We start from the raw sequence: 11,312 nt of genomic DNA on the forward strand, positions 1-11,312 counted from the left end.
GACGTGTCATCGAAGCTACACTGATAGCGTTTTGATAGATTGCAAGACTCGAATAGTAACTATTAGGCTCCCGTCAGGGGACAACTTTACCTACAAGGGAGCAACTTCCAAAGGAGCCCTGAGCGTCATAACATCATTAAGGGCTAAGAAGTTGATTCGTAGTGCGCAAGTGCATTTCTAGCCAACGGGACCTTAAACAATAGTAACAAAAAACATCAGTACACATCGTCAGGGAGTTCGTAGATGTCTTTCCGGAGGATCCGCCAGGTTTGCCCCCAGTTAAGGAAGTCAATTTTTAGATCGATTTAGAACCAGGAACTGTGCCGATCTCCAAGGTATCTTATAGGATGGCATCTGCAGAACTCAGGCAATTGAAGGAACAGTTACAGGAGGTGTTGGATAAGGGTTTCATGCGACCTAGTGTATCACCATAGGGAGCCCCTATTCTATTTGTCAAGAAGAAGGATAGGTCTTGTGCGGTTGTGTATTTATTACAAGAAACTAAACAAGGTCACCAAAAAGAGTAAGTATCCCCTCCCGAGAATTGACGACCTGTTGGATCAGCTACAGGGAGCAACAGTCTTCTCCAAAATGGACTTAAAGTCGGGGTATCATCAATTGAGGGTCAGAGAAGGGGAGATACCCAAGACAGCCTTCAGAAGTCGTTATGGACATTACAAGTTTCTCATTATGTCCTTTGGCCTTACCAATGCACCAGCAGTTTTCATGGAACTAATGAACAGGGTGTTTAAGGAATTCTTAGACACTTGTCATAGTGTTCATCGACGACATTCTGGTATACTCTATGTCAGAGGCAGATCATGAAGAACACCTAAGAAAAGTCTTGACAATACTGAGAATCCAGCAGTTGTATGCCAAGTTCTCCAGGTGCGAGTTTTGGTTGTCTGAAGTAGCATTTCTGGGTCACGTGGTGTCAAACAAGGGGATTACAGTAGACCCAGCTAAGATAGAAGCAGTGATGAGGTGGCCAAAGCCGACCACAGTCACGAAGGTGAGGAGTTTTCTAAGGCTAGCTGGATATTACAGAAGGTTTGTCCAGGATTTCTCCAACATTTCCTGAACGCTATCTGAGGTAACCAAGAAGGGCAAGCCCTTTGCTTGGACTCCAGCCTGTGAACAGAGTTTCCAGGAACTCAAGGAGAGGTTGGGAACCGCACCAGTCCTTACAGTTCCAGACGGGTCAGGTAATCTCGTGGTGTACAGTGATGTATCAAGGAAAGGTTTAGGGTGTGTGCTCATGCAGAAGGGTAAGGTGATAGCGTATGCTTCTCGACAACTGAAGGAATATGAACAAAACTACCCCACGCATGATCTCGAGTTAGCAGCGGTAGTATTTGCTCTGAAAACGTGGAGGCATTACCTATGTGGGGAAAAGGTACAAGTGTTCACCGATCATAAGAGCCTCAAGTACTTGTTCACGCAAAAAGAGCTAAATATGAGACAAAGTAGATTGTTGGAACTGGTAAAGGCTTATAACATAGAGTTCCTATACCATCCAGGCAAAGCCAACGTGGTAGCTGATGCATTGAACAGGAAGGTTGTGCATACTTATGTGATGATCACCACGCAGGAAAGACTAGAAGATGAGATGAAGAGGGTTGGGATAGACATGGTTGTTAAAGGTGGTACTGTTGAAATTGCACAGTTAACCATACAACCCACCCAACGAAAGAAAATTATCGACGCTCAGAGGTTTGATGAATACCCTAGTAAAGTGTGTAGTAAGACTTAGATAGAGAGATCAGCAGGGTATTCTATCTCCTCAGACGAGAGCCTGCAATGACAAAACTGCCTGTGCGTTCCCCAAGACGAGAGAATCTTAAAAGATATTATGACCAAAGTCCATGATATATCTTATGCGTTCCACCCTGGAAGTACGAAGATGTATCAGGATCTCAAAAGATACTATTGGTGGTCTGGAATGAAGAGGGACATAGCGGATTTCGTAAGTCGTTGCTTGACTTGCCAGCAAGACTGCTACAGCCCCTGAACGTTCCTCAGTGGAAATGGGAAGCAGTCTGTATGAATTTTTCAAGAGATTCGGACTTGTGATGCATTAGGTAAAGATAGCCATACCTTGAATAATCATCAATAAAACTGATGAAATATTCATACCCTCCTCGTGCTTTGACATTCATTGGACCACAGAGATCTGTATGCACGAGTTCTAAGGTTTCTTTGGCTCTATAACCTTTTTCGCAAAATGATCGTTTAGTCATTTTACCCTCAAGACAAGACTCACATGGAGGTAAAGAATTGTCTTCTAACTTATTTAGAAGTCCTCTTTTAACCAATCTCTCAATCCTATTGAGATTAATGTGGCCTAGTCTTAAGTGCCAAAGATAGGTATTAGGAGAAATCTTTTGTCGTTTATTTTGAGTTTCAGCTGTTTTAAACATCTCAGTATTTAAAATAGCTTTGGTTTTGCTCGGTTTTAACATATATAAGTTGATTTCTAGTTTTGCAGAACAAATATGAATACCTCTTTTGCAAATGAACACTTCATTGATTTCAAAAGATACTTTATACAATTGTTCTAATAAACAAGAGATGGATATTAGATTTCTTTTCATTCCAGGAACAAAAAGTACATTATCTAATATAATGAATCTATCTCCAAAAAACAACTTTAAATTTCTTACTAATCTTGCTGAGACAACCTCTCCTGTTACAACCCTGAGTGTTATCTCGCCGTCTGCAAGTATTCTCCAGGAGCTAGTTTCCTGGTAAAAAGAACAAATATGATTAGTCGCCCCTGAATCTAGCATCCAAGTTGAGTTGTCATACTCTACTAAACACATTTCTACAACGAGTAAATCATATTTACCTTGTTGTGTCTTTTCGGCTTTCTTCTCTGTAAGGTATTTTGGGCAGTTTCTCTTCCAGTGCCCGTTTTCGTTGCAATGGAAACATTTTCCTTTATCTGCTTTTTGAACCTTGTTCTTGCGGTTAGTAGGAATCTTATTTTTCCCTTTTCCCTTCTTCTTCATCAAAACACTTTTAGAAGTTGAAGGTCCAGACTTATTTTTGGAGGACGATCATCGTAGTAATTTCTTGGAGATAGCAACATTTGCTTCTCCTATTTGTCCCTTGTACGTTAAGAGGGACTGATAAGTCTGTAGCTCATTGAGAAGAGCAGTCAAGTTATATTCTATTTTGTTCATAACCACATTGGTGCGGAACTGGAAGAAGCTCTTCGGAAGAGACATCATGATAAAACTGACTTGACTCTTCTCATCAATGACAGCTTCATTTTCTTATGCCACATTGAAATGGACCATCATGTCCAGGACATGTTCTCTAACTGAGGTCCCTTCTTTCATACGGCAGTTGTAAATGTATTTTATGGCTTCATGTCTAAGGGAGAAGGACGGTTGTCCAAACATCCCTTTTAGAGATTCCATAATCTCTTTAGCAGTACCCATAACATCGTGTTTCTTAGCCAAAACATCAGATATGCTGGCTAGAATGTACACTCGAGCTTTGTCATTTGCCTTTATCCATCTGTCATATGCATCCCGAGCTGTTCGGTTTGCATTTGAGTTTGGGTTTGGAGGACACTCCTCAGTTAAAACAAACTTTAAATCATCAATGACCAGTATTGTGTTTATGTTTGATTTCAAAGTTGTGTAGTTGTCGCCGTTTAATTTCTCAGAAGCGAGTAATTGTACTATTGAGTTTGTCATGCTGTGATATAAAGAAAATTCTATTAGTGATTTGACTTAATCCTGTTTAATCCAATCAGTTTTAGCAAATGTAATAATGTACCCAAATCATTATTAATTTGCAACGATACTTTAGTGAGTTAGAGCAACTGCTACCGAGGGGTAGTCAATCACTCATTCACTAAACCAAGACATTCTTGACTTAAACACTAATTCCAGAATAACTCTTATTCCTATAGTGTTTTAGTTATCGCTATTTTGGTCAAGAATATATTAACTCTTAGTAATTCTTCGCAAGTGTGCCCCACCAATTTCAGACCTCAGAGATCGGTCCCAACAACGCTATCGAATGAAAAAGCCAAAGTTGGGAATGGACCTAAGAAATCCTATCCATTTCTGGAGTTTGCGTTGTTCCGACTCCCATGTTACGACCCTCCGAATGGGTAGTTGCTTTAGGGCAACATGCAGGCGGAACATGGGAATCTCACGGTGCAACCTAGTGGTGGAGACCATAGGACGTGTTGACTTCCTTCTCCCACTTACTATAAATACTTTCTCAATTCACCTTGTTATTGACTCATGCAAATACCTTCCGAATGGAGGACGCTCACAGGGCGACACGAGGCCGAGCATGAATCTCATTGTGTGAATTTTACAGAGAGCGTGAAGAGAAAACGATGTATCTTATACACCTTTTTCCTCCCACTAAGTATTTTAGATGGTTGGGTATACTCATTACTTAAGTATATTCCGGCTAATTAAATATAACTTAAGTCTAGGTGATTTTTCTAAATCTTACATCACTTAAGCATGCTCATAAAACTGGGCTAACTAAGCTCAAGTACTGGTTCGATCTCCAGGTAATAGGTGTTCCGTAAACCGTCAACTTAAGTACCTTCAGCCTTAGACAAGATCGTGCCAGGTGAGCTTTCTCGTAACCGCAATTTTATAAGACATCGACCCTTTTTAACTGTTAAAATTGATCGTGCTCGGTTCTTAACCCTTAGTGAGCATGCACTTATCTTTATTATAGATTTTAACGTCTACCTCATTTTATGACGTTGAAAATAACCTATAACATGCTTTATATAACAATTTATATAATCATGCATTCCATGCAATAATATAACAATTTATATCTATCACTCATGGAACCCTAAGACATGCATACTATACATTATAACACTTATAACATACTTGGAATGCATGAAACATGCTTAGCCTATGGTGGGATTTTAAATCTATATGACATACTTTATGCATATACATTTTCTATTTAATTAAAACATACATTCATAATGCATAATTAATTAAACACACTAAAGTGGGTTGGTTTTGGCATTTTAAAGCAAGTAATTAACTAAATTATTAAATTAATAATTAAAAATAACTTGAGCCGCTCCCGAGGATCACGAACTGGACAAACCAACCCTTAAAAATGTTGAATCGGTCCCCAACGACAGAAAAAACACCCAAACCGCCTCTTTCATCTTCGATCAATTACAACCTAAAATGGACTCTAATGACTCCATAAAAATTACAGACCTTTCTTTATTCATTAAAGCCCATACACCTTAGGCTTATTACAATAATTGTATCAAATGGAAGCATAAAAAAATGCCAAAACCAAAACCATCCACTTTAGCAACCACAAATTTCATGCATGAAATGGTACCCACCATGATCAAATTAATGTAAATAAAGTGCCTAAAACTTGCTCAGATACCAATTGATGGTGTTAATATAACACATGCGGAAGCAATTTGGATCTTAGGCACTTTTCAAACATCCAAATTGCTTCCGCATGTGTTATATTAACACCATCAGTTCAGGATTACATTAGTAACATTTGATTTTTCATACCATAGAAAATATTAAATTAAATTAAAATAATCAAAATTATTATTAAAAATTAAATAATTAAGTACGAGGCTTTAGGGCATAAATTTCAATATGTACCACGATTTGAAACAAATGCCACATGTATTGGGATACATCCCCATTTGATTAGTACGGACGCGTAGACCATGATATTATACATGCTCCTTTCCCTCCGTGGCTTTCGACAGTATGAGCTTATGCAAGCCTGTAGTGAAGCTCGGGGTACATATCTGAGCTAGCCTAGTCGTTCCATGTTCACGTGCATGAGTCATGTATAGAAAAGTATTACACAAACAACCCTACATGGACTAGAAAGTAGAGATGAGGGAAAAGTTTTATGAAAAGATAGGTCCCATTATGATTACATGTGATTATATTTTCTGACACCAACAGTGGGCTACTTACTTAGTACATTTAAATACTCAAGGCTCGTGCTACTTTTTCTCCACGTATTGGCAACACACCCATGTACGGATGGTAACATCTTTGTAGAGGTCATGGAAATAAAGTAAAAGTAGTCGCATTTGTATCATATATTGTAGTTCTTAGGTTAGATCAGGGCGTATGATTTTCTTTTTCGTTTGATTTTAATTTTGTTGTTTTATTGAATCAATTGTTAGTTTAAATAAATTATATGAACGTTTTAGTCCGTGGTAACATATTATTATATTATTTTAAAGATTTTTTATTTTTTTTATTTTTGTACATATTAGGTATTTCATGCATGTTATAACGACTTTATTTTTTAAAGGAAAAATAGGGTCACTACACAAAGTGCCACTTATGCATTTCTTTAAACCTATTTTACTACTTTGTAGACTTTGGAGGGAAGGCCGGAGAAGATTAATATTTTACAAGTTAATCATATGTGATTTGATTTTAATCCTAATCATAGTTTGAATCATGAATATGGATTTATCGTTGGAAGTTTAGGGGTATTTTGGTTTCGGAGTCTCGATCCTTTGTTTTTAGCAATTTTTGTGCCTTGGCATTGTCTGGGTGTGTGATTGCTCATGAATGTATATAATAAATTGGTGTAAAATTCACATGTATGCATAGATAACCTATTTTAATTTTTAATTTTTTTTTTGTTACTTTTGTCTCTAGAAATTCACTGAATTTATTGATTCAAATGGTTTTTGATGATTTAAAACTAATTAAACAAAATTATGGAAAGTGTTACTACTGTCCAAAAACATAGACCAAAGAAAAAATCAATAATAATGAAGAAGGTTTGGCCAAGAGATTTAAATAGATATGTTGTTGAACTTTATTCTCGATTTTAGTTCCTTTTAATAGATTTCCAAGCCCACTTTCAAGTGTGATGCATGTGATTACTTCCATAATTGTTTTGTAATTTCTATTAACAAGAGTCTTGGAGAATAATTATTCCTAACCTTTCTTTTTTCTTCGAGTATCCTCGCAATGGAACTACGTAATTAAAAAAAAAAAAACTTAAAACACCCCATCAACGTACTTAAACTGCATAAAACTCTCTCGTCTTCCCTATAAGGTTTAGCTGTCCATGCACACTGAATTAAATAAGGGAGTCCACATCTTAATCATAAAAAATTGATAGAGTAAGAAAAGAAAGTAGAAGATTACAAAGTTATCCTTCGATAGAAGTTCCCTTGCTTTGAGCTCCATCGTCTACCTCTTTTCCTTAATCTATCCTTTTTTGTTTTTTTTTTCTTTTGCTGTCAACAACTACTGGATTAAGATTCTTCTTCTTCGTCCACTCAATTTATCCCCCACATTTCACCCTGCACTTACAAGTTCAACAAGAAAAATAATACATCTAGGACGACTGTCATAGTGTTACTCAAAATACTTCTAGGATGTCTTTGCTTTTGTGACTTGACATCATAATTTATTTCATTATCTCTCCCTTGTCATAACATTTTTTTCTCCGAAGAATCCTTCATGTCATCCTCTATTCTCTGGGCGGCTCCATTTGTGGTGCAAATCACCCAAGTCTTTAAGGATAACTATATAGGTTAACACTCATTCTCTGTGAGCTCACCTCTCTTGCTGGCATTCTAAAGTTTTCAGTACGACCAAATTTGTGATGCAACTCATGTGAATAAAAAGGATAACTCTCTCTCTTTTTTTTTTTTTTACATTCCCATTACCTTCGATTTAGACACCTCTATTAGTGATGCAGATTGCCTCACAATGAGCAATTTGGGTAATTTGTTTTTTTTTTTTTTTTNGTCCACTCAATTTATCCCCCACATTTCACCCTGCACTTACAAGTTCAACAAGAAAAATAATACATCTAAGACGACTGTCATAGTGTTACTCAAAAAACTTCTAGGATGTCTTTGCTTTTGTGACTTGACATCATAATTTATTTCATTATCTCTCCCTTGTCATAACATTTTTTTCTCCGAAGAATCCTTCATGTCATCCTCTATTCTCTGGGCGGCTCCATTTGGGGTGCAAATCACCCAAGTCTTTAAGGATAACTATATAGGTTAACACTCATTCTCTGTGAGCTTACCTCTCTTGCTGGCATTCTAAAGTTTTCAGTACGACCAAATTTGTGATGCAACTCATGTGAATAAAAAGGATAACTCTCTCTCTTTCTCTCTCTCTGTTTTTTTTTTTACATTCCCATTACCTTCGATTTAGACACCTCTATTGGTGATGCAGATTGCCTCACAATGAGCAATTTGGGTAATTTGTTTTTTTTTTTTTTGCATAGCATTGAGAGTTCAAACTTTAGGATGAAGAAGAATAGTCTCGGGTTTTTATATATTCTATTTTTTCTATTATTTTGTATGGGGTGATAGAATTTTTTTCATACATCCAAACTTAAATTAGTCGTTGTCCTCAATAAGCATTGGTGTGGGTGTGGAATAATTCTTGAAAATAGCTTGAGGTGTGGAAGTTCTTGGTTTTTGTCTTGGTTGGGAAAATGGTTGAAGGTTGGTGAATAATGAAAATTTTTGCTAACAAAGATAGATTATAATAGATTGGATCGTCACCTTCGATGAAGACTCCTTTCAATTTGAGTTTTAATTTCATTTTTTTAGTTATATCTTTTAAGAAACACACCTCTCATATCATTAATTTTTTCTCTCAAGAATTTTACCTTGGGTAGTATGCCCATGACTACTAACTGTGGCTAAAAATAACAATGGTTACACATAATGGGTCCAGTGCTTGGTATATACGCCTAATTAGTTCAGGCAAAAAAACTATCATGACACATGCATGAAGAAAATAACCACGACTTCATGTATAGACAACAAAATAACTAAGTAGTACATGGGTTTAAGTGTTTCTAAGTAGTTCAAATCAAATTGAAATAGGTGTGTATATAGAGAACTCGCTTTTTTTTACTTATCTTTCTTTCCTGGTTTCTTGTTACATATGTTATTAGTTTTTTTCTTTTAATCTGCACCAAATCTCAAAGAAATATTTCGGCATTTGGTGTAAACTGATTTAGCAGTGATGGATCTTCAAATAAATTACCTTCAGTGTACATAATATTGTGTTCCCACAACCAGTTTTTATCTCATGACCTTAATGATGATAAATAATTATGAAGAGTAACATGAGACGTAAAGATTTACTCATTACTTGCTATTTGTTATAGTGTATACTTGCACTTATTCTTGTGAATTTTACATCATCTTATTATATACACCCACAAGCGATCAAGTTTTTGGCGTTGTTACTGGGAAATTTAATTTTGTTATTTTACTTGTTGTAGATTTTCGTGAGTTGAAGCAAAAAAGAAGCTGTATTGAGCTTAATTTTCTACTGTTGCAAAATTTAATTTACCGCTGAAGAACTCTGTGTATGAACCCACCTACGGATTTTGAATTTATTTTGGATCCTAAAATATAGAGGAACTTAAGGCTAAGGTTGAGGGAGCAAATGAAAATGGTAGAACAGAAGATACAACATATAGAACTTGGAGCTCAACTGAATTGGGAGTTTGAAAATCCAATAGTGAAGGCTAATCAAAAGAGAATTGCTAGTGATGCTATACTTAGTAGATGACAGAGAAAGAGTGATCTGAGCATACACACACCAAGTTTTGGAAGAGATCATGCATTATTAGACCCAAAATGCAGGCAACCACTTTTGAGCTAAATTTCGTGATGTTTCAAATGTTGCAAAACATTGAAAAATTTCATGGACTACTCTCTAAAGATCCACACCTACATCTAAAGTCTTTTTTTTTATTTTTTTTTGGAGTTAGTGACTCATTTAGATTTCAAGGAGTCGACCAAAATGTGATTAGATTGAGTTTATTTCCTTATTCTTTGATGGATGGTTTTAAGTCATGGTTGAATTCTAGCATTTGGAACAATTGACTCTTGGAATAGTCTAGCAGAAAAAGTTTTGATCAAGTATTTTTCAACCGCTAGAAATGCACGGTTCAGAAATGAGATTGTTGCTTTTCAAACATTAGAAGATGAGACATTAAGTGAAGCTTGGGAAAGATCCAAGGAAATGCTTAGAAAGTGTTCTCACCATGGATTACCTCATTTTATACAAATGGAGACTTTCTACAATGGATTGAATATTGCTACTAAACAAGTGGTGGATGGTTCTGCCAATTGAGCTATTTTGTCAAAAACATGCAATGAAGCCTATGAGATACTAGAAAGAATAAATCCAATAATGGACAATGGGCTGATGTGAGGAGCAATCTAGGGAAGAAGATCCGAGGAGTACTTGAAGTTGAGGCTTTATCTTTTATCAACGCTTAATTAACTTCGATGAATAATATCCTACAAAATCTAGCGTTGTGACAAGGCTTAGTGACCAAAGCACCCCTCCAAGCTACTGTAGCAATGACCCAAACACACACCTAAATCTTGTATATATTGTGGAGACAAACACACTTTTGATCAATGTCCAAGAAATCTGACTTCAAATTTTTATATGCGAAATCAAGCTAGCCAAGGTAACCCGAAAAATAATCCCTTCTTAAATACTTATAATCCGGTGTGGAGAAACCATCCAAAGTTCTAATGGAATGGACAATGCTTGTAAAACCAACAAATGCTACCTAAAGCAAATTACCCTCCGAATTTTGGATTACAAAATTAATTGGCATATGATCCTCAACAAGCCACCACCCAAGGGAAAGAAACAAGTCAAGCTTAACACACACGAGAACATCTCTTGAGAGCCTAATAAAATAATATATGGCCAAAAGTGATGTTGCGACACAAAGTCAGCAAGCATTATTGCAAAATTTAGAAATTCAAGTAGGTCAATTAGCAACTGAGTTATGAAATAGACCTCTTGGGAAGCTGGCAATAGACGCCGAAACACAAAAAAGAGAAGCAAAGAGCAATGTCAAGCAATAGAGTTGAAAAGTGGGAAAGAAATACTAAGTAGGGGATAAAGAATTAAAAAAACACGCTAATAGTCACCTTCAAGAAATTGCTGTATAGAAAGAGTATAACAAAAATTATGCAGAAACTGCTGTAGAGAAAGAGCACATAAAAAATTATGCAGAACCTGTGTAGTTTCCTAAAATGCAAACAGTAGTTAGCAATGGACAAGAAAATAGAACATACACACCAACACCAAACGAGAGGATCCTAACCTACAGAAAGTCCTAGGACAGCTAGACGAAAGTCAAGTAGATGGATTCTCGAAGTCAGTAGATGAAGGACTATTGTGTCAGGGGCGCTTATGTGTTCCGGCAATAGTAGATTTAAGGAAGGAGATACTGATGGAGGCTCACAACTCGCCATTTGCCATGCATCTAGG

The 11,312-nt window shown here is 36.5% G+C and overlaps 1 non-coding gene across 1 annotated transcript; it reads right to left on the minus strand.

The window, feature by feature from the left end:
• Positions 1–9,960: 9,960 nt before the first annotated feature.
• Positions 9,961–10,066, minus strand: LOC111438704. The gene has a single exon (XR_002709719.1). It is a non-coding gene; the product is annotated as a Plant small nucleolar RNA R71 (small nucleolar RNA).
• Between the last annotated feature and the right edge of the window lie 1,246 nt (positions 10,067–11,312).

Source organism: Cucurbita moschata, unplaced genomic scaffold (genome assembly GCF_002738365.1).
Source record: "Cucurbita moschata cultivar Rifu unplaced genomic scaffold, Cmos_1.0 Cmo_Scf00081, whole genome shotgun sequence".
Classification (NCBI taxonomy): Eukaryota; Viridiplantae; Streptophyta; class Magnoliopsida; order Cucurbitales; family Cucurbitaceae; genus Cucurbita; species Cucurbita moschata.